This window comes from Coturnix japonica, chromosome 1 (assembly GCF_054131305.1).
Source record: "Coturnix japonica strain WE chromosome 1, WE-NBRP24, whole genome shotgun sequence".
NCBI lineage: Eukaryota > Metazoa > Chordata > Aves > Galliformes > Phasianidae > Coturnix > Coturnix japonica.
The window spans coordinates 136,527,350-136,551,821 of record NC_140663.1 but is presented as its reverse complement, the minus strand read 5'-3'; the positions used below and the strand labels follow the sequence as shown (position 1 = coordinate 136,551,821).

The 24,472-nt window shown below is 36.8% G+C and overlaps 1 pseudogene; it reads left to right on the top strand.

Annotated features, from left to right (window-relative positions):
• The window catches only part of LOC146762743 (uncharacterized), an 84,703-nt pseudogene extending 60,985 nt beyond the window's left edge, over window positions 1-23,718 (top strand).
• The last annotated feature ends 754 nt before the right edge of the window (window positions 23,719-24,472 follow it).

Genomic DNA, 24,472 nt, shown 5'->3' with positions numbered 1-24,472 from the left:
AAAAGAAGAAAAAAAAACAAACAAAAAACAAAAACAAAAACAAAAAAACACCACATCTGAAAAAAAGGTAATTTTTGCTGTTAGATTTACTGAACAGACTTTAAAATGACAGTAAATCCAGACTGAAATCCCTGTCTTATACATTCCACTGCAATGTCACATAGATAACTAATGCATTAATAAGGATTTGGGTTATTACATCTAAAACTAGGCTCCATGGACCACTGATGATCCAGAAACTGACGATAAGATGTCTATATATTTCTTAAACACCTTCAGTTTAAAATTTGATGATTAATGGGCATGGTTCTCTCACAGAAATGTCAAGGTTTAAAGTGATCTAAATAGCAAATATACTGTCTGTACAAAAAGGATTCTCAAACTAATCTTTCTTCCTTTCTCCGTGTACATCTCTTTGGATCTTTTAATTATTATTATTATTATTATTATTATTATTATTATTATTTCTAGCTACAATTGCTACATAAATCATCATTGCTACTACAGTAAGACATGAAATTATAATAAAATAACAAACTGAAGTACAATTTCAGATGGAGCAGAAGTGAATGTCTCTACTTGCTTCAGTAGAGCAGCAGTAGAAATTTCAAAGAATTATTTTTCATCACCTATAATTCTGAAAAGCAGATTTTCTGAGAAGTCAAACACATATTTCTTATTTTTATTTTTATTTTTTATTTTTATTTTTGCAAACTTTATAAAATATCATGTTCTTTTCAGTTCTCCTCATGTAAGGGATTTTCCAAAAGTAATGCCTCCTATTTATTTTATTACATTTTCCCTTGACATCAGTGGGAGATGACTGTAGTATGACAGTAGAGGTTGAACCTTTCCACCAATATTCCATAATATTTTGTTGCTGTGTGACCCAGCGGGCAGCAGGGGGGGCAGTCTAAAAGAAAAAGTGTGTATGAAACACAGGTGTGATTTCCATGTAGAATAAAAATTGCACTCACTGACATTTCTTGCTGCTTGCTGAGTACTTATGGAGATCAAACAGTAGATGTGAGTGCAGTGAGGCAATGTGTGGTGTGTTTCAGTAGTGGTGACAGTGATGTGAAAGGCAAGCCACGTTCCAGACATCCATTCATAGTAGTCACACCATGCAATGAAGAGAGTCACAGTGATCTCATCTGCACAAATCAATGGATTTCAATAAAGGGAATCTGTGTTCAGAGCTTACTATCAGCATTAATGAGTTCAAAACTATTGTGGCAACTTTGGAATATTGCAATATTTGTGCCAGGTGGGTCCCACGAGTGCTAATAAAGGAACAAAAGGAATATGGCATAAAAATTTGTCACAACTTATCGAACAAATATTGGAACAGGCTGCCCAGGAGGGTTGTGGAGTCTCCTTCTCTGGAGATATTCAATACCTGCCTGGATGCCAACCTGTGCGACCTGGTGTAGGGAACCTGCTTTGGCAGGGGGGTTGGACTCGATGATCTCTAGAGGTCCCTTCCAACACCTACAATTCTGTGATTCTGTGATATAAACTGTATTTGTCACGTTCTTACTTCCATCTGTTCAGGCTGATGAAAGATGGATTGCATGGACTACTATGCCATCATAGCTACTGTGGAACAGTGGATCACTTCCACTGGTGCAGATTTTTACAAGAACATCAGTGAGTATTCTGTGCAGTCCTGGGGCCCCCAGCACTAGAAAGACACAGAGCTCTTGGAAGAGGTCCAGAGTAGGGCCACTATGATGATCAGAGGGCTGGAGCACCTCTCCTGTGAAGAAAGGTTGAGGTAACTGGGCTTGCTTAGCTTGGAGAAGGTTCCAGGGGCTCACTGCAGCCTTCCAGTACTTGAAGGGAGTGTGGAAACAGGGACAGGAACAAATATTTACATGGGTGGATAGTGATAAGAAGAGGGGGAATGGTTTCAAACCATAGATAGAGGAGGTAAAATATTAGGAGGAAGTTTTTCACTCAGAGGGTGTTGATGCACTGGAACAAGCTGTCCAAAGATGTGGTGGATGCCCCATCTCTGGTGATATTCAAGGCCAGGCTGGATGTGGATCCAGGCAGCCTCATCTAGTGGTTGATGACCCTGCCTATGACAGAGGGGTTGAAACCAGAAAATTATTGTGGTCCTTCACAACCCAGGCCATTCTCTGATTCTTTGGTCAGCAAAAGCCTGATGTGCTTGTAAAAATCTGCATGGCCTGCCCAGAACGTGGCCTGTCTTTCACATTGCTGTTGCCCCTGCTGAAATGTACCATCCACCACCCCACTATGTTCATATCCATTGTTTGGTTTCCGTAACTGATCAGCAAGCATTGATGAATGTCAGTGGGTGCCATTGTTTTTGCATGGAGGAATTCAATGACATGTCTTTGCTTCATATGTTCTTCCATTTCAGACACCATTTTGTGAGACTGCCCCTCTGCTACCATCTGTCATGTGGCAATATATATATTGTCAGGGAGGTTCAACCTATACTGTCATATCACCAACATCTGCCTCTGACATCAGGTCCAACATAATGAAATAAGAAGCTCTATTTGCAGAGTAGCCCTAATACTTCACTGAATATTAGATTTTTCTAAAAGGTTCTGTGTAGACAGAATCCATGTGCTTTGCCTTTAGGAGTGTACCAGCTGAAACAGATAGCAAGATCTAATATGTAACTATAGATTGATCCTTCCTCACAAGCAACCTTATATGCTCAGTTATGGGAATCTGCAGAATGTAAAGAGAGGCAAGGCAGGGAAAAAATGAGGTATGAGAAAAGGAAGCCTCTAGACAAGCTGGGGCAGGAAAGTAATGATGAAGAGCAAGGTCAGAATGTGAAGTAAAAAACTTTCTCTTAGGAATCAGAAAAAATACTAACTAACCAGTACTGAATTTAAAACTGAAAGTTATGCTTGTGTGTCACTATCGGAGATAGAGTAGGTAGAAAAAGAAATCTACACATTTTCTGTATTTTAAAGAATGCTTTTTTTGTTGTTGTTGTTGTTGTTTTTGTTTTGTTTCCTGATAAAACCTTTAGTAAATTTTAAAAAAACGTTTCAGTACTATTTTTTGGGGGATGGAGTACTTGAATTTAACTTTACTAAAATTACAGACTACTGTCATAAAATTACTGAACTCACAAAGGAGTTAACACTGATGGTCAAGTTCTGTGTAGGAAAACTTAAAGTAAATATCTTGCAAATTAATCTCAGGGCAACTTGCATTTGGGAGGCTGTGGAGAAGTTCAGATTCAGTGTTCAGTGTGAAAAATACACTACATCATGCCAACACACAAAATAAGAGTGAGGCTGAGCACGTAGAGCTGTATTTAGTTTGGAAAAGTCAGAGCTGTGCTTTCTCTGAGCTGTCCATTTACTTTCCATTAGACACTAATACCAGTAAAATTCAGTGTGTAGTTTGTATTGCTCATGAATATGAATTTCCCTCTTACAGCCAGATACCATAATTGATTTTGGATATGGATTACATTTCCAACCCTGTTTTTATTTTTGTTTTAATTTTGCTCCACATATCATCTTTACTATTGTGTTTATCTGAATGTAATTAGAAGCTCACCTGACTTCTTATTAAAAATGTTGGAAGAGATAAGTTTGAAAATAAGCCTATTTCTTCCATTCAGTTTACATGTCATGGGGCATTTGTTTTGTTTTTTTTTTTTACTGTGAATTTTGCTATATTTTTTAGCAATTGAACAACATATATATAAAAATGTAGAGAATCAGGTCTCATTAAAAAAAACTGACTGTCGATAGAGAATGTCAATAAAACTGAATATGCCAGTAATTGAAGACTCTATGACTCTACAGCAATATACATATACATACATGCATATATAAAAATGCATACATATATATATAAATTTGTATACCTGTTATCAATATTAGTAAACTGGTTGGTACTGAGAGTACTTTTATTATTATTTTGTAAAACTATGTATCATAGTAGTTGTAGACTTTAAACTTTTTTTAGGATTTATTACATGAACTGAAAAAATTTCATGGTTTCTATAAGTATTTCTACTTATACTTTATTAATATAAATATTTATATTAATATATTTTATCTCAGAAAAAAATGGTATTTTGTTTACTGATTATATGTGTCTAATATATGCATAGAATGGAAGTAAAAAAGAAAAAGGAAAATAAAACAAAAAAACATGGAATGTTTCTGTTCTCTGGCAGAAATGAGACTTGTCAGAGTAAAACATAAAGTAAGAGCAGCGCACAGTATACGTTCATATGCTCCTGTGCTTAGTCTGACTTCATGTCTTCAGCCCATGCATAGAAATGAAGCAACACAGCTGGAAGCCATGGCCTGGAAATAGTCTGTTCTCAGAAACTTGGCAGAAGTGATGGAATATCACAAGCAAGGAATATGTGTTGTTCATTCTAATGACAACAGCTTGTGTGGTACGAGTGTCTGGTGACTAAGTATACGGCTTTCCTTACATCTCAGTATGTGCTTTATCTTGATGTTTATTCAGATGATTTAGCACAACAATAATGTGGGCTTAATTTCATTGGTCTGGAAGAGAATCACTGTATTATTTTTGGAGGGAAAAAATAAAAAAAAAAAATCTCATAGAGTTTGCTCTCAGTTTTGAGAATTAGGTTGAACTAGAATAAATTTCAAACCCTAACAACAAGTCCTCTTTTCCAGTTAGAACTGTAAAAGCTGGAAACAGCATTTTAGATTTCAAAAACCATAGATATTTTTGTCTGATCAAACTATATTTCTAAAAGTTATAATATACACATTTACAGTGATATACTCAACTTTTTTATCTCATAATCAAGCACAAACTTAATACTGTCCTTCCCTATTCTCATCAACGACATTATTGTCTGTTCAACAAGGAGAGAACAAAAGGAGAAATGTAAGGAAGGTAAGGTATAATTTAAATAGGATATCATCATATTTGATTTGACTAATGAGAACTTTATAATACTGTTGCTTCTGACAGCCTTTCACAAAATTTAAGCAAATAAAAAATAATAACTATTTAATAACTATCTGTTGGTGTCAGATTATGTGATTAAATGTTTATTTCTATAATCACAAAGGACAAAGGAGAAATGGCAGGTGGCAAGAACTCAGTTCGAGAAATCAACACGTGCTACAGTTTTCCAAGCATTATATAATAGGCCCTACAGTCCCATGGCTCAACAGAGAGGATACCTATTTCCTGACTTTTCAGAGGAGGATGTCCATATCACATTCAAATCTGAAAGGAAAGCTACTAGAAAGCTACTTATTTGTGGTGTTAGGTGGAAAAGACAAAGGCAGGGAAAGGCAGACATCAAAAAGAAACTGAGAGGAATCACTGTGTATGTATTTGTGTGTGAATGTGTGTGTGTGGGGGGGGGGGGGGGGGGGGGGAAGGATAAGAATTCAAAATGAGATTCTGTATTAAAAGTAGTCAGGTTTACATTACTTCCATTATGTTACATTTAAAAAGATTTATGGGGAATTTGATATGTTCACATGTTAAGTAAATATAGATGCTTCCTATAATCAACCATGCATACATTTTGTATCTAATAAAGTAAATAAAGAGAATACTGTAAGATATGGGGGAAAAAAATTAATTCACTTTAAGTATTTTGACAAAGAATAATTATTAAATTAACTGGATTTTTTCACACTAAAAAGGACAACAAGGCAGCATAGCAACCATTAGCAGTGCAAGAATCAGTTCAGAGAGAAATGATCTTTTTCATTATATTTCTTTTTCTTTTCTTTTCTTTTCTTTTCTTTTCTTTTCTTCTTTTCTTTTCTTTTCTTTTCTTTTCTTTTCTTTTCTTTTCTTTTCTTTTCTTTTCTTTTCTTTTCTTTTCTTTTCTTTTCTTTTCTTTTCTTTTCTTTTCTTTTCTTTTCTTTTCTTTTCTTTTCTTTTCTTTTCTTTTCTTTTCTTTTCTTTCTTTTCTTTTCTTTCCTCTCCCTTTCCTTTCCTTTCCTTTCCTTTCCTTTCCTTTCCTTTCCTTTCCTTTCCTTTCCTTTCCTTTCCTTTCCTTTCCTTTCCTTTCCTTTCCTTTCCTTTCCTTTCCTTTCCTTTCCTTTCCTTTCCTTTCCTTTCCTTTCCTTTCCTTTCCTTTCCTTTCCTTTCCTTTCCTTTCCTTTCCTTTCCTTTCCTTTCCTTTCCTTTCCTTTCTTTTCCTTTCCTTTCCTTTGTCTGAGGAACTCAACATTCTCCCTAAAGTTAACATAGACTCAGTAGATCTACTTTCATTTTTATGAACTTAAAGTGATCCATTATTAAATCGGAAAATAAGAAATATTTAGAGAGGTAAGGAATATTGAAAATAAATTTGTAACATCTGTTTCATGTGTATATATATATATTTTTTCCCCTTAAGGAAACTTCTGGGAAGCAAAATAACAGGCAGTATATAAATAAATTAGGTAAGCCTGAAAAATGAGTCATTTTCATCTGCACTTTACTTTGTGTATGTCTCGATAAATGATCTCTTTCTCTCTCTCTCTCTATATATATAATCAAATCTATTAGTCACTCATTCCTTTACCATACACAAACACATATATATATAATGTCAGACTCAGTTAAGTTTTATAAAGATTTGCCTTGTACATTGTAACTCTTCTATCACAGAGTTACTTTAAAATAACAGTTCTAAAGCGTGGATGGAATCCATTCTTGACATTTCTTTGAAAACATGCTGCTTCAAAAGAGAAAGCCTTTTCAGTGGAGACTCAGAGTTCATCTTTGTTCCCAGCTCATACAAAAAGAGCATAAGAATTTTCTTTACCTCCATCATGACTGAGAAATAAATGAAGAGAATGGAAGGAAATCCTTAAAGATGAGAGAATAGGTGGTGAGAACATAGTTTAGTTGTCCAGGTTCACATAAGTTTTCATTACAAGCTGCAACTTTGCATTTTCCTTCAATAAAAGAAAGGAGTTGCAGAAAATGTTGCTATACAATGAACAGCCTTTCTGGTTTCTACTCTTCTAGATCTGGTGAAGATAGTTTCAGTTGCTAAACAATCAAAGACTTTACCCACCTCTGCTCTGCTGCTTTATTTTTTAGGGAATAGTAATAGTAAAAGTCTCATGCGGGTTGGAAGGGACCTTCGAGATTATCGAGTCCAACACCGAGATTCAAGCCTCTGTGTAGCAGAGTGGCACTTCTACCACTTGTGCCACAGGGGGATTCGAACACCGGGGCCCCGGTGTTGCAATGTAACATTCCTACCACCTGCGCCACCAGGGCACACATGTTCACATTAGGGTAGTAGCATGCCTTCCTGTTCTGCTTACGTGTATTAAATAACTGTACATGTCAGCAAATTCACTTTTGCTTCAGAATTGCATTAAGGACAAGCTGTTAGTGTGTGTTATGTTTTAGAATTTTTCTAGTATTCAGTGTTGACAAACTCAATTTATTTATCTATCTATCATCTCTTTATTTATTTATTTTTACTATTCTACTGAAAAATATTCTCACATTTGGATTAATATTTGGGCAGTTTTATACTCAATTATGTCAAAACAACTTTGTTAACAATTGTGTTGTGGTTAGGGTTCTTTCCTTTGTAGACAGTAAGTACACTTTCTGCTGTGCTGCACCCCACATTGCTAGTTCTTCCTTCTAATGACTCATTTCTGTTCCTCTCACCTATGTAACAATTGGACAGATCAATACACTGATAAAGGTGGTACAGTAAAGGTGTGTTGACAGAAGGACTGGCACAATAGAAAGGTACTATAAAGGAAGGGAAGATTACTTGCCCATATCAGAAGATTTTAGGTGTGCAGGAGAAAGATTTATCCAAGGAGTGATCTCCAGGAAGAGATTTTTCCCCTGTGGCATTCAGCCCATAAATGAGGTTTAAATTTGCTCTCTATAACTTCCTGAAGGGAGATTGTAGTGAGCTGGGGGTCGGCCTCTTTTCTCATGTCATTAGTGATAGGACTAGAGGGAATGTGGCAGGGGAGATTCAGGCTGAACATTAGGAAATATTACTTCTCAGAAAGGGTGGTCAGGCACTGGAATGGACTGCCCAGGGAGGTGGTGGAGTCACTGACCCTGGGGGTGTTCAGGGAGTGATTGGATGTTGTGTTGAGGGACATGGTTTAGTGGGAGCTGTTGGTAATAGGTGAACGGTTGGACTGGATGATCTTCTAGGTCTTTTCCGACCTTTGTGATTCTATGATTCTGTGAGGTCTAAGAGAGTTGCAGCCGGGTTCCACCCCTTCTGGTTACACAAGTGAATTGCCTTTACCTGTGCTCCCAGGGCTGACTGGGTCCTTTCCCCAGGTGCTCAATCTGTGGTTCAGGCTGTAATTCAACAGTTACCATACACACTTGGTTTCCTTCTGCTGCCCTCCCTTGGAAATACGGGAAGTTTAACTGGCTTTGCTGAGAAGGTTAACTGATTTTGATTAGAAAGAGTAAAGGGATATATAGTCCATAATTAATTTTTTTTCTGTTTTTCAGAATAGAAGAAAATCCTAAATATCTTGTATTTTCTCAATTTATAATAAATTCTTACCCTTCTGTAGAATATTCTTGAATATTACTTTCTTCTTAGTTTTCTAATTGTGCTACCCTGAACTGGAAGCTATTGCCCTCATTTGTTGTGATGGTAACTGTGCTTGGAGTGAGTAAATGCAATAAACTGCAAGTTATTTTTCACCAAATTTCAGAAAACTGCTCCTAAATTTTCTGCCACTCTCCCCTTTGTCACTTTTTGGATTAAGATGATACTTGATGTTGGCTTTGGCTTTACCTAATTAAAGGCTGTAAGATTCAGTTGGTCATAATTCTCTCTTATGTGAGTGCCACACTGAAGAAAACATGCACAAACAGTTCTTACTTGTAATTTGTATTACAATTAGGGAGGCATATTAGGGATGATCATTCTTTATTTTCTACAGAATATGATGGAATTCAATACCAATATTTTAGATAATGACAAAGAATTAGAGTATGTATATGCCACTGGGAAACAATTTTAATAATATAAGGCAAGCCTGACATTGAAAATGATCTTTATAAATTGTAGAAGTGTGTCACTCCAATTTATAGGAGAGAGGGAAGGTTCTTTGATATGTGTGTAGCTGGTGTGAAATTAAGAAACAACAGTTCTAATGTTGGTCTGACCAGTTTATTACAAGTCCTGGATGTTTAGGAAGATGTGGAAGGTAAGATGGGCAATAGGAAAGATAGGAAATATAAGCAAGGAGTCTCTGTAGAGACTGCACCGTGGGCCCAGGGAGGTACGCAGTAGGTCCGTTGATCTCAGGGACTCATCTGATCACCATAAGGAATGGGAGAAAGCCAGGAAGCAAGGGTCTTCACAGTCCCTTGTTTAGTGAGGGCCTTTTATCTTTTGGTTTCTGGTTTTTTTTTGTTTTGTTTTGTTTTGTTTTTGTTTTTTGTTTGTTTGTTTGTTTTGTTTGTTTGTTTTTGTTCTGTTTTGTTTTGTTTTCTTCTTCCTTTTTCTCAGTTTAGTGTGACATTCCTGGCCCAACAGATAAACAAGCAGGAAGCGGTACCTCTGTTGCAATGCATGAGCATTATTGCCTTTTGCAGTGGTCAGCTCCTTCAAGCAGCACCCCTGAAAAAGACTGCTTGTCCCACTTCTGCTTATCTTTGCAATCATAAGCAGAGGTACTGTGGCATGGTGATACACACCATTCACCCCCCTGAATAATTCAGTCAGTCTTATCACCAGAAAGGCCTCACAGAGCAACCTTTGAGATAAAAAAGAAAAACAATTTTGCCTTTCACAAGAGGTACTACAGATCAGTAGGTGGATGTTCTCTTAAGTACAGTGGAACACATTTAGGAAAGAAATTACAAAAAAGAAAAATCATGATATACCTAATATGCAACTATTTTGCTTTGTTTTTAGTCTGTAAAGTAACAGATAAAACAGAAAAGTATTCAAATACAGAGAACATCGTAAAAACAAGAAAGTGATGGACTGATTTTCATATCTTCTGTGAACAGAAAAATAGGTAATCAATATAATTCGCAGAAAAGCAGATTCAGATTTGTTACTACAAAATAGAATTGTAGAAATATTTACCAATTAACTTGTCAAGTAGAGGAGTAAAATTTCACTGGAAATCTTAGCTAGTATACTACTTTTGCTTAAAAGTAATTTTATGAATGTGTTTATTCAGAGATGTCTAATCGTATGTTTCAGAAATCATATGTACCTTGGAAACAATTCTTTCTCTTAGTCTATGTGTCTAATACATGTGCACTATTATAAAAACAAACAAACAAACAAAAATAATTTTTAAAAAACACATTTTATTCTAGAACACAACAGCATACCAGGCTCAGCAAGTCATCAAAGCATCATGCTACTTATCTCTGAACTCCAGAGATCCTAATCCATAGTTATATTTGAATTTGACATTTGATATTTGTATTTGGATCAGTGCTTTTGTTTTGATTTTCAAAGATTATTGATCAAAAATGACTCTACTGGTTACTACATATTTAGGAATAGAAGCTTCATTTTGTCAACAAATCTGAACTTTGTGTTATTCTGGTCTGCATAATATGATGGAGTGTGGCCCTAGAGCTGAATAGAAGCAGATGTATAGGGAGAAAATAACAAAAACAGTCACAGATGGTGTATCACATGTAGAACTTCTTAATTTATCCCTCTTTGTGTGATACAATTATCACTGCAAGTAGGCTGCATTCATCCCCTTTTCACAGATTCTGCCAGTTACTGCAGGAACACTTTTCTGCATCATGCTGTAAACTATCAGGGAAAACACAAAGACTTCTCGCTCTCTTATTCTCTTATTGCACCCTTTCTATGTCACTTCCCCCCCTCCCCCCATCTACTAACTACAATTAAAGTGAAAGTAAGATTAAGGTTAGGTTTTTTGTTTGTTTCTTTGTTTGTTTTTTAATCACATCAGGATGTGATTTTATTCTTTCTGCATAATAGTCATAATAATCATCATATAATCCCCTTTCCTGTATTATTTGCAACTACACCATCTTCTTTTTCCACAGGAAAACATTAGCTTAATTCTATATTCACAATTTATATTTACCTCATGAATTGTGTATAAACTCAACCAAATCTCAATAACTTTGGATTAATGCTGAACCATACACAATGAATATTAAACTGGGACTTTGGTTTGAATAGCAATATTAAGCTCAACATTTTTTTTTTTCCCAGTGAATATTTAGGAAGTGTGGCTATAGGAAAAAAAAGTACATAAGCAATTGTGAGGGACAGAACTGTTTTTCCTCTGTTGTCTCAAAGCTTGCTTCATGAGGCCTTTCTGATGATAAGACTCTGACTGGCAACTGCTAACTATCTAGGAAGGTGATCGTGCCACAGTACCTCTGCTTATGATTGCAAAGATAAGCAGAAGCAGGACGAGCAATCTTCTTCAGGGGTGCTGCTCGAAGGAGCTGACCACTGCAGAAGGCGATAATGCTTGGGTCTGGCAACAGAGATCCCCCTCCTTGCTGGCTTATCTGTGGGCCAGGAATGTCACAAAAGTTGGTTTAAAACCCTATTTGTTTGCCTGCTTTTTTGGAAGTTCAGTGTTTGCTTGAGATACGTTCCCAAAAATGCTGAGCTGTAATCCTCAATCTTCAAAGAAGAAGAAAAACAACCCCACAGAAATGGAGGATAAAAGGCCCTCACTAAACTGGGGACTTTGGAGACAAACTACCAAAGACACCTTTGATGGAGAATTCCCTGAGGGGAAAGCCTCGTTGGAAGAACCCCCGAGGCTGGCTTCCTGCGGAGCTTCCTGGCTTTCTCCCATCCTCTGTGGTAATCAGACAAGTTCCTGAGATCAACGGACCTACTGTGTACCTTGCCGGACCCACGGTGGTGACTATATCTTTTGCTCTCCACAGAGACTCCTTGCTTATATTTCCTACTTTTCCTATCGCCTACCTTCCCTTCCCCATCTCCCTAAAACACCTAGGACTTTAATAAACTGGTTGGACCAACATTTGAACCGTTGCTTCTTAATCTCACACCGGGTATACACATATCAAAGAACCTTGCCTCCCTCCTGTAAATTGGAGCGAGACAGCAATGAAATAAAATTAATGAATGTATTAATTCTGTTCTTGTCATAAGCGGCAATAGAAAAGTGATTATGTGCCACTGAATTAAGTACTGCAGAGTAAGATAGTTTGTGAAACAAGGAATTAGTTATTTCTTCTCAATTATATGTATGTGTTTTAACAAACATTACAAAGTTTTATTTCAGCTAATATTCAACCCTTGATAAAAAGCCACAAGATCTTTTCAACTGGTAATATTTATGTTCTGCACTTGTTAAAAAGTAAGTGAATGTACACCTCTGATAAACTAGTTTTTATTACTGTTAGGAAATGTTGAGAGTAAAATCTCTGAAGTCTCCAATTTAAGCTGGTCAATTAGAATCATAAGCCTATATGAGTCAGTACCTTGACTCTTTTCAGGGTGGTAGTGTGTCCTACAGTGTATTTCACAAGTAAAAAATTCAAGGATTTCAAAAGTTGGCTAGTTAAGCATTTGATCTCATGTCTATTACCAGAATATTTTGAATATTTGAGTCTAGATTAATGTCCTGTTTATTTCCAGCTGCATTCCAGTTGCATCCAGCAACTTAACGTGTAAGATAAGTGTATCAGTGCAAGCAAAGTACAGTTTTGCTTGAACAAATTCATGTCCTAAGTAACGGGAGGACTCCAGAACTGGCAAAACAGACTCAACATAGAGAGATAAATTTAATTTATTGCTTACAGACAAAAGACTAGAACATGAAATCTAAAGAAAAAGTACAAACGCATTCCTTCCACCCACCATGTAGGACAATGGTGAAATGGGAATAGCAGTCAGTCTGTAACGCTTTCACTGTTGTAACTCCACCCTTACTCTATTTCGTTGCTCCTCTGTGAGATTGCTCCCATTCCTCCCAGTCCTTCTCAATTACAAACTGATCCAATATATATGAGTTTCGCAGAGCCTGTAGCTCCTAAAGAACTGCTTCAACATGGGTCTGTTCCACATGCTGATGTTCTTCATGCGCTGCTCCAAATGGGTCCCAACAGGTGGCAGTTCCTCCAGCCCCACTGGGCTGCTCTCCATGGGCTACTGCTTCAGCACTGGCTGCTCCTGTGGGGGTGCCCATTGACTATGCCTCCTTCAGGCCCCATCCATTGATGCCCCGTGGGCGCCTCCTGGGCTGCAGGGAGCTTATGAACTGCACCTGGAGCACCTCCTACCCTCCTGCAATGACCTCATTGGCTTCTGGGTTGTTCTTTCATATTTGTAACTTCCATCTGCTGTAGAACAGCACTTTTCCCATTATTGTCTGATTCTCAAAGAAATGCAATGACCAACTGGCTCAGCTTTGGCTGGTGGCAGGTCCTTTTTAGATCTGCTTGAAGCTGGTTCTGATCAGACATGAAGCAGTTTCTGTGCTCTTCTCACAGAACCCACACAACCCTTTCTCTTGCTGCTAAAACCTTACAATAGAAATCCAATACAGCTGCAAATAATAATGCATCATCAATAATTATACAATAATACAAAAATTAACATTATCAACAATACTGCTACTACTTCTACCACTATGAAACCCTGCCCCCCCCCTTCCTGTAAAGGAAATGTATTTGAGTGTTCATGTTTTAATATAATTTCTGCTAGCTGAGAAATATGAACTGATCTTAAAACAGGTTGCACAGTAGACCTCAGGAGAGCGTGTGCATAACATAAAGTGTTTGAGAAGTCAATATTTTGGTTCCATTTTAAGCCAAAACATGTATTTTCATAGCATGTTTTTGATTATATATTGTAGTTTGTTTCCGAGTTTTATTATTTTTATTGGAAAAATACAGAATCACAGAATCATAAAATGGCATGTCTTTGAAAAGGACCACAACTTTTATCTAGTAAAATATAAATGTAATATAGTATAAATGGAAATATTATGGACTTAGATAACAGTAACATCAGTTGAAAATGGATAAGAACAGTTTTTCAAGATGACTAGGCAACAGAAATGTAAGAATAATTTTCTGATTTTCCTCCTCCAAACTATAAGTATATATATATTTATATTTTTTCCAGGTAATGAAGTTTCAATGGCATTTTGCAAAGAACTGATAAATGTGATCATCACCACTAATATGTTGTTCAGGTCTTCTGATTTGGAAGGAAGGCTTTATCCAGATTTTTCAAATTCATGAAGGGGAAAGGAAAGTCTATCAAACAAAATAAATAAAATTGTTTAGCATAGTAAGAAAAACTTTGGAGATTTCTTTTTGTTTAGAAGTGTTTTTCTTCATTTTAGATCTATCTGCTCCTAAGGGGGGGAAAAAAAAATAATAAAAAATCGCTTGAAGTGCTGGATGGGTGAAGCTTACTGATATGCTCTCAGTAGATGATTTGGTATCAAATAATCAGGTAGATAGCTATATTTAGTACTCCATTCAGTCTGACAGTAGCAAGACAGTCTTTCACATCTTGTGGGGAAAACTTGCTTTGACACTTCAATTCTCATGTCGGTAAATTTTCTAACATCTAGTTCATGTAGGCATTATTTAAATGTTTTCTGCCATACAATCTTGCAGTATTATATAGTAGAACTCTAAATCGTGTTACAGTTCACTACAGCACTTACGTGATGTGGCAAGGTGAAATGAAATGTGAGGTGATATAAAGCAATGACTAATCAAGATTAAAGACATATATATGTATATATATGTATATATAAAACATATATGCTAACTCAAAGCTATCAGAAGAAAAGGAGAAATATCTTTACTAAGGCAATTTGTGATAGTGTTTTTCAAAATATTTGTGGGTAATATGATAAACAATAGCAACTATATCATTCCTTTAATTCATTACATTTCTACTGAAAAATAAAATGTTAATGTTATAGTGTAAAATCTGTATCAAAAATATATTATTAATGAAACTGTATATATTTTATAAAATCTGATTTACAGTGGTCTTGGAGATATCAGTATTGCAGCTTCCTTCACAGGGAAATTCTGCAGGGAGAACACATTTACTAAGCACTATTTGATGCCCAGATTTCGAGGCATTTCACAGATGTTATCTCATGCTGTCATGTGAACAGAGAGATAATGGCTCTATATTATACATAGATTAGTATATAATGGTAACATCATCCAATCTGTTCTCAATTGCCTTCATTTGTGATTTGTTTGAGGTTTTTGTTTGTTTGTTTATTTATTTTCCCCCTATTTTAAAGTAATTTATAGTTGTTTTTTTTTTTCCTAGGGAAATAACATGTGCTTTATCACAGCACTATCAGAACAGTTCTCATCAATTATTTCTTGACATGCTGCAGTTTCCTGTCCACAGCATTAGGAAGACTTATGGCAAAATTATAAACCTAATTATTTAATGTGATCCCTTTGATCTTAATAAGATGCAATGAAGGGCACCAGAGCCAGAAACGACATTTAAAGCACTGATGTTCTATTTTCCTTTTCAGAATGACATTATGAAAATATGAGATTAAAGTGGAGATCCACGGTATTTTATTAAAAACAAAAAAACAAACAACAACAACAAAATCCACATGCTTTTCTCTTGGAAGCTGTATTTCATTTTTATCAGTTACAGACTTCTTAAATTTCATTAATTTTCCCTTCAGTCTAAGAAAACAGAAATTTAACGTACCTTATGAATAAATAAATCTCACCTGGGAAGGATGATGTTTGCATTTCAGATAAGTAAAACTTTTTTTTTTTATTTTTTAATTTTCAATTAAACTTTTTTGTTTTTCTTTTTCCTTTTCTTTTTCTCCAAAAAGTCATTGAGGATTTTCTGTCACTGATGCTACATGATTTAATCATATAAGGAAACCATCACCATTAATCACTGAGTGTGTATGTTTTTTGTATTTTAAATTACCCTTCTGCTGTGAGTGCTTGTAAAACTGTTTCATACTCCAGCGTATATGTTAATGTGTATGTATGCAGATTAGTTTGGGGACATTATATGGTGAAAACTGGGCAAAGAAATGTTAAAAAGAATTTTTAACCATTATCGGCTGGGCATGGCCCTCTGGCCAGTATGAAATCCTGAAAATGACTCAAAATAGACATATATCTTTAGATTTAAAAATGTAGCCCTAAATGTTCCTGCTAAGTCAGAGTCTTAATCCAGCCAAAGACTTGAAACATATACACCTTTTCAGTTTCAGAATTATTCAGTGTTCATTAAAGTTGAGATACATTGCCAGAATAACTCAAGATCACCCAGCCAACATGATAATTTGCATTATCTGTTCTGCTGCCTATAAAATAAATAAATAAATAAAAATACAGGAAAGAAAAAGAAGTCTCCTGATACAAGACCTTTCAGAAATAAAAAATAAGTAGAAAAAAAAATAATAAAAAGAAAGAAAGATTATTCAGTGTTAAGACTGTCAGTGGGTTCCAGTTGATTTTTACATTTGAGATACTAGTTCTTTTTTCAGAAGAGTTTTAAACGGAATCCTTGCACTTCTACCAGGCTGAATTAAAATAATGATAATTTAAAAAAAAACAAACACAACATCTACAAGTACTTTGTTGAATCTTCATATTTTAATTAGCTTATTTAAACAGAAGAGTGACCTCCAATGAAGGCATTCTTCAAGATATTGTAACATACCTTTTCAAGAGTGCATAACATTTTAATAGAACATTTTTATAGACATTTAGCAGCCCTAAAACAAGAAATCCAGTATGCCAATGGTGCAGTATGTTTCTCACATTTAGGACTTGTTAGGTTCTGTCTTACAGAGGAAAATTGTAATTTTTATTTAATAAATAAATAAATAATATAAGCTCTAGAGAAGAAAAAAATCTAAAATGATTCAAACTTTTTGATTCATGCTACTTAGTCCTATGTGTGATGAGAGAATACATGGAAACAGAAATGGTGTAGCAGAAAGCTACACCAGGAGATGTTCAGACATGGTATTAAGAAAAGATGGTGTGATGGCTGATGCCCCATGCCTTACATAGTTCAAGATTTTTGGACAGTGCCTTCAGTATTACACTTTAATTTTTGGCTAGCCCTGAAGTGGTAAGACAGTTGAACAAACATTAATTGTTTTGTTTTCTATTCGCTTGTTTCTAATGTTCTTCATATTTTGAATTTCTTCATATTGAATCTCTGTTCTCAGTCTTACCTTGGATGACAAGAAATATTAAGCCATGTAAAGCATCTCTTTATGAGCCTCAATATTTAACATTGCATATTGCTGCTGTTTTCTTATATCAAAATGTGTGCTTAATAGTATATCTCCAGATATACCCTATCCAGTCAATGCATTATTCTCACTTGTTAGCTGACCACATGCTGGCATAAGAGATCTGGGCTTGTTCAGTCTGGAGAATAGAAGATTCAGGGGAGTCCTTATTATGACCTTACAGTATTTAAAGGAATCTTATAAACAGGAGGGAGGCTTACTTTTTATATAGGTAGACAGTGATAGGGCAATGGGGAATATATTTAAATTAAGGGAGGGGAGATTTAATTAGAAGTTATGGTGATTTTTTTCACTGAGAGATGTGCTGGAACAGGCTGCCCAGAGTGGCTGTGGATGCCCTGTCCCTGGAGGTGTTCAAGGCCAGGCTGGATGGAGCCTTAACACAAATATCTTGTGTTTCTCCTAAAACCACATGAATCTGTAACTTCTAGAGATATACATTTATCTCCACTCTAAGGTATTTATTCCATTCTGTGGAATAGATATGATGAACAAAATAGCAGTATGTGATTTTTTTGAGATTTCTGCCACCATAATATATATATATATATATATATATATATATACTTTATTATTGTTTTTCTTTTCTTTGTCATTACAGTTAAGGGTTTTTTCATACTGCATGTAAATAATTGAATACATTTCAAGTTGATGCAGAAAAAACAGATAAAAATGCCACATTCACACATTCAGTAAGAGACAAGTCACAGGAAAGATCTATAATATAAATGTTATTACATTAAAATATATATATATGCACCATTTCCCCCATTCCCCACCCTATTTTCATCTCTTATTTCTTGCATTACATTAGTATAGCATCTAGTAGATGGCTCTGAGATCAATACTTGCTTGTGTCAACTGCACTGAAATACTTACTAGAATATATTTTTTGCTTCTAAAGACTGGCTAACATTCTTTCAGAAAAACTATGCAGCATATGAATGACAAAATGCTGTGGGAATGTAGACTGCAGACAGGGACAGAGAAGACTCGCCTCAATGGACGGATCAAATCTCTCAGTGGATGGATCAAGTAACATGTAGGGAATTCAAATATTTCTTGTAGTCAATATCAGTATGATGAAATAGCAATGAAATCTTTTAAACAAAACATTATTTGTAATAAGGAGACACTTGTCATATTAGGAGAACTGCAGCATTAATAATATACATGTCATTCATCAGGATTCAGCCGTACCATGGTAAAAAAAAAAAACAAAAAACCCACAACTGATCAGAGAAGACAATATGATGGATTATAGATGTTATTCTCTGGACTTGAAAAGGGAGATGGAATAGTCTGTATAGAGTGAGTGGTGCTAAGAGCAGAATGTCCATGCTATTCACATTTTGAAAATTTTCCTTCTAGACTTACTCTAGTATATGAACAGCACACTGTGGAACTATAATACATTCTGGGTGCCCTGGATCCCCCATGTCAATGGTTTATGGGCTGGTTCAGCACGGTTCTGTGACAAGTGGCACAGAGGGATTTCATAAAATCCATGCCTCCAGAAAAGGGAAACAGGGGACCCCAAAATAATTAAAAACAGCTGCAATGATCTGAGGAGAAACAAACTGATTTACTAGATATCGTATTGGAAGGCAAGATAACACACTATAATACAAAATAATTAGGATTGAAGATAATGAATCAAATATAATGAGAGAAAGACTGTCCGAAAAACTGAAGGTCTTACACTAATAGTGAAGTGATGCAGACAGTCAGGACAGGAAGCAGTGAGGAGAGGCAAAGGAGAAGAGAGGAATCAGGTGGCCAGAAGTTCACCTCTCTGACCACAAAACCCCCTGGGAATTGTAATTCTTCTTCTCTTTCGGACAGGTATCCAGAACTGGAGTATTAACAATTTAACTCCCTGTGCCCTACATGATATTATGATATGGAATACCAATAACCAAAAATTATAAACCATGACACTCCACCACTCATTTTCACAAGTGGTTTTTCCCAGTGATTGGTACTGGGGCCTCTCCTGTTTCGAATGTCTACTGATGGCCTGGATGAAAGCATTAAGTGCACCCTCAGTAAGTTTACAGATGACACCAAGTTGGCAAGAAGTGTCAATCTGCCTGGGTGTAGGAAGGCTCTGCAGAAGGATCTGGACAGGCTTCTCTTCTCCAGGCTGAACATTCCCATCTCTCTCAGGCTGTCCTTGTAGAAGAGGTGTTTCTTTCTGTGGATCATTTTCCTCCGTCTGTCTTCTCTGGACAGACACCAACAGGTCCTTGTCTCTCCTTTACTGAGGACTTCATATCTAGATGCAGTACTCCAGGTGAGGCCTCACCAGTGCAGAGAAGAGAGGCAGGGTCATCTCCTTCGACCTGCTGCACACATTTCTTTTAATGCAGCCCAGGATATAGTTGGCTCTCTGGGCTAAGGGCACAGTGCTGGCTCATGTCTAGCTTTCCATCCACCATTGCCTTCAGGTCTTTTTATTTTTTATTTCATTGGTGGTAGGAGGACAGTCAAACTAGATGTTCTTAGAGGTCTTTACCAACCTTGCTGATTCTATGATTCCATACAGCTTCAGTTTTCAGGAGTATGCTGGCTCCCTATAAATAGAATGGAAAGTCTTGATTTGGGTAAGATTCCCATTGCAATGTTCTGATTCACTCTGCAGTTAAAATCTTTAAATTTAGATGTAAGATCTGGCTTATCGCTAATCTTTGAGTCTGATGATGTGTAGGCAATCATAAAAGTGTGTAAATTGCGTAGATGCAAAATCTAAATGTTAAACAGCTACATCTTCCAAGGAGGGCTGCTCCAAAAGTAATGCTTCCTACTTTATTGTGTTGACCCATGACATCCGATGTTGATGGCAGTGGAGGCTGAACCTTCTCACCAATATTCCATTAATTTTTGTTGCCCTGCAACACATAGCAACAGAGGGGCAGAATGGTGCATGACATGGAAGTGTGTATCAAGCACAGGTCTGGAACTGAATTCCTCCATTCAGAAAAAAATTGCACCCTCTGACATTCACCGATGGCTGCTGAGTGTTTATGGAGACCAAACAGTGGATGTGAGCACAATGAGGTGGTGGGTGGTGCCTTTCAGTGGTGGCAACAGTGACAGTGGTCACTGACCTCTGCTGGTGCAGATTTTTACAAGTGCAGCTTGTAATCCAGTTCAACTTTGATGCAAATACATGGATAATTCTGGTGTCTATGTAGAAAGAAAAAAAAAAAGTATTTTGTAGGTTATAATTTGGTCTACAAAATAGTGTTATTGTGCTCTTCTTATCTGTTGTAGCTTCCATAGAAATAAAAAGGAGGCATTACTTGAAGATCAACCTACACAGAATTGTAACATCTTAATGTACAGGAATAGGATTAAAATATTAATAGCAATTCTGGGAAACTGGAGTAGTGCAGCTGCTGTTGTTGTAAGGAAGGAAGAAAATATTACATGCAAAATAGAAGCTTGAGTTAGTTACACTGATAGCTCATTTCAACTTACTTCCATTTGTTCTACACCATGTATTCATGCTGCAGTGAAGACCATACAATGATTTTTGTCTCATACTTGGTTATGTCACCCATTAAATCAGCTGAATGCTGCAAATAAAACTAATTAAAATTCTTCACATTTTCATGTCAGAAAAGGCTTCAAATCACTAATATAATCTTACACTAATATAATTACAAAATGCAAATCTATATCAGATATACTTGTAGTCATCAGTGCTCATAACAAAACCAGACTTAATTTAGAAACTACAGCTTAATTTATAATGATTGTAATTCTCAAATTATCTTTCATACAGAACTCTTAGTTTTTAAACTTCTCAGTCCTTACAACCCTGACATTATCTTTATTCCTGCAGATTTCTGCTTCTATTGTGGTTACATAGGGATGAAATAATTTTATGAGTAACTGAATCTAGTCTCCTGCTGTGTATATAAGTAGTAAGTATGCCCCTTGTTGTCAGTAGTTTTAGCTTCAGATTCAATAGAAGCTTGATTAGTTCCAAAATATTTCAAAAATATTAAAAGAAGGGTTGTTGTTGTTTTTTTTTATATATATATATATCCTGATGATTTACTAAAGGTAATATAAAAACATTATTAATAGCAGTTTGTTTAGTTTAGCTGCAAATCTATGATTGTGATTATGTGATGAAAAGTTTAAAATAGAACTAAAGAAATTATTCTCATCTGTAACAAGTTATGAAAGATCAAAGCATACTGAGCTTAAATGTCTCGAGCTAAGAAAATGGCTGTAGTCTTTATGCTAATTTAGATCCTACTATCACTAACAAAAAAAATCCTCCGGGAAAAAAGTATTTCAATAAAACCCCTACAGATAAAATATTTGTAGGAGAGATAAATACCTGCTATCCTAGAAAACCAGACCTTATCCTGATCTGTTTTCCTAAATAGGTCAAAGGCAAAACCTACCGTATTAACCTTCCAAATCCATATCATACAATCTAAAGTTTAAATATAACAGGTATTCTCCTGACAGCTTCTAGCTTTACTGTGAAAAGGACATCATGGTGGAGTGAAAAAGCATGTTGGTTTACAAAATATACACTTAGGGATCCTTAGTTTGTTTAAATTCTTTGAGAAAACTTCACTTATCAGAAATTACTTGTCTGGTCAAGGACAGTGGAGTTTCCCTTGTGATCTGTGGGCAGAGGGGGAGTATCCACAGAGTGAAATTCAATCATGTTATCCAAACAACTGTCATAGACTGGAATGATTTGTTCTATGAGGGAATAATACACAAATCAGAATGAAAAATTTCACCACAATATCTAATCTAAATCCCCCTTCTTTTAGTTTTAAATCGTTCCCCCTTGTCCTATCATTGTTAGACCATAAAAAGGTTAGTCTCCCTCCTGTTTCTAAAATCCCAGAGCTTTCTCTTCTCCAAGCTGAACAAGCCTAGTTCACTCAGCCTGTCTTCATAGGAGTGGTGTTCAGGCTCCCTGATTGTCTCCTCTAGAACCATTTCAACAGCTCCATATTATTAATGTACTGTGGGCCACAGGCTTGGACATAGTGTTCCAGATGAAGCTTCATGAGAGCAGAGTAGAGGGTGATAGAATCATAGAATAACAAGGTTGGAAAGGACCTATAAGATCATCTGGTCCAACCATCCTGCCTTTACCATACCTACAGAAAACCCCTAAACTGTATCTCCTAGCTCCCTGTCCAGACGGTTCTTGAACACTGCCAGTGATGGCGACTCCATCACCTCCCTGAGCAGGCTATTCCAGTGCCTGACCACTCTCTGAGAAAAAAATTTCCTTCTTATGCCCAGTCTAAACCTCTTCTGATACAAACTTGTGTCATTTCCATGGGTCATGTTTGTTGCCTGGGAGAAGAGGCCAAGCTCCTCCTCATCACAACCTCACTTCAGGAAGTTGTAAAGTGCAATGAGGTCTCCCCTTAGCCTCCTCTTCTCCAGGCTAAACAGACCCAGCTCCCTGAGCCGCTCCTCATAAGACTCCAGACCCCTCACAAGTTTTGTTGCCCTTCTCTGGACACATTCCAGGGCCTCAATGTCTTTCTTGTAGTGAGGGGCCCAAAACTGAACACAGGACTCCAGATGCAGCCTCACCAGAGCTGAGTATACAGGGATGATCACCTCTCTGCTCCTGCTGGCCACACTATTTCTTGTACAGGCCAGGATGCTTTTGGCCTTCTTGGCCACCTGAGCATACTGTCGGCTCATGTTCATCCGAGCATCGACCAACGCCCCCAGATTCCTTTCCTCTTCACAGTCATCCAGCCACTCTGCCCCAAGCCTATAGCACTGCATGGGGTTATTGTGGCCAAAGTGCAGGAGCCGGCACTTGGCCTTGTTGAACCTCATCCCATTAACCTCAGCCCAGCTATTCAGCCTATCCAGATCCCTTTGGAAGGCCTCCCTAGCCTCGGGCAGATCAACACCACCTCCCAACTTGGTGTCATCTGCAAACTCACTTAGCTTGCACTCAGTTCCCTCATCCAGGTCATCAATGAAGATGTTAAACAATATAGGCCCTGGGACCAACCCATGGGGGACAGCACTTGTAACAGGTCGCCAGCAGGACTTAATTCCATTAATGACTACCCTCTGGGCACGACCCTACAGCCAGTTCCTTTCCCAAAGAAGGGTATACCTGTCTAGGCCACGGGGAGCCAGTTTCCTCAGGAGGATACTGTGAGAAACCGTGTCAAAGGCCTTGCTGACGTCCAAGTAGACTGCATCAACTTCCTTACCCTCATCTACCAGCCTGATCACCCAATCGTAGAAGGAGATGAGACTGGTTAAGTACAACCTGCCTTTCATGAATCCATGCTGGCTAGGCTTGATCCCCTGGATGCCATGCACATGCCGTGTGATCTCACCCAAGATGATTTGCTCCATAACTTTACCCGGTACAGAGGTCAGGATGACAGGCCTGTAGTTACCTGGATCCTCTTTACTACTCTTCTTGTAGATGAGAATCACATCAGCAAGCCTCCAATCCTCTGGGACCTCTCCAGTTAACCAGGAGCACTGGTTGATGGTGGAGAGAGGCTCAGCAATCACCCCCACCAGCTCCGTCAGCACCTGAGGATGCAGCTTGTCTGGTCCCATGGATAATTACCTCCTTCTCTTCTGCTGGCCACCCCTCTTTTGAGGAAGCCCAGGATACTAATACATTTACTCAGCTAGTCATAATATATATATACATATGTACATACATACATACATATATATATATGTATATATATATATAAAAAGAAGTTTGGTGAGTTTTGGTAGATTAATGTTGTAGTCTACATCAACAACTGACTTATTTTCTCTTGTTCAGAGAGAAAATGTGTTATATTACATATAGACAACAAACCAATCTGCAATTTGAGCATAATGAAAGGTACTGAGATTCAGAGAAGAGAGATGTGGATCTAGCTATGGCTTGGTGACTCAGTCTGTTCTTTTTTTGTTATCTGGATTTTCTATAAACAATCTCTGGGGATTCAGTGATCTAAAGAAGTAATTGACAGAAGATAGTAAGATTATTTCCAGGCCACTGAGGCTAACTAGTTTTAAACCCTTCAAATTTAGTTAATTATGTCTTTGGAAAGCCCTTTTAAAGCATAAGAAAATTAGCTCTTGTTTCTTCCCATAAAATACAGACCTCTCATCTATAAGCATAGGTATGAATTTATATTTCCATTTTATCCTGTAGCAATATAGTAACTAGAACA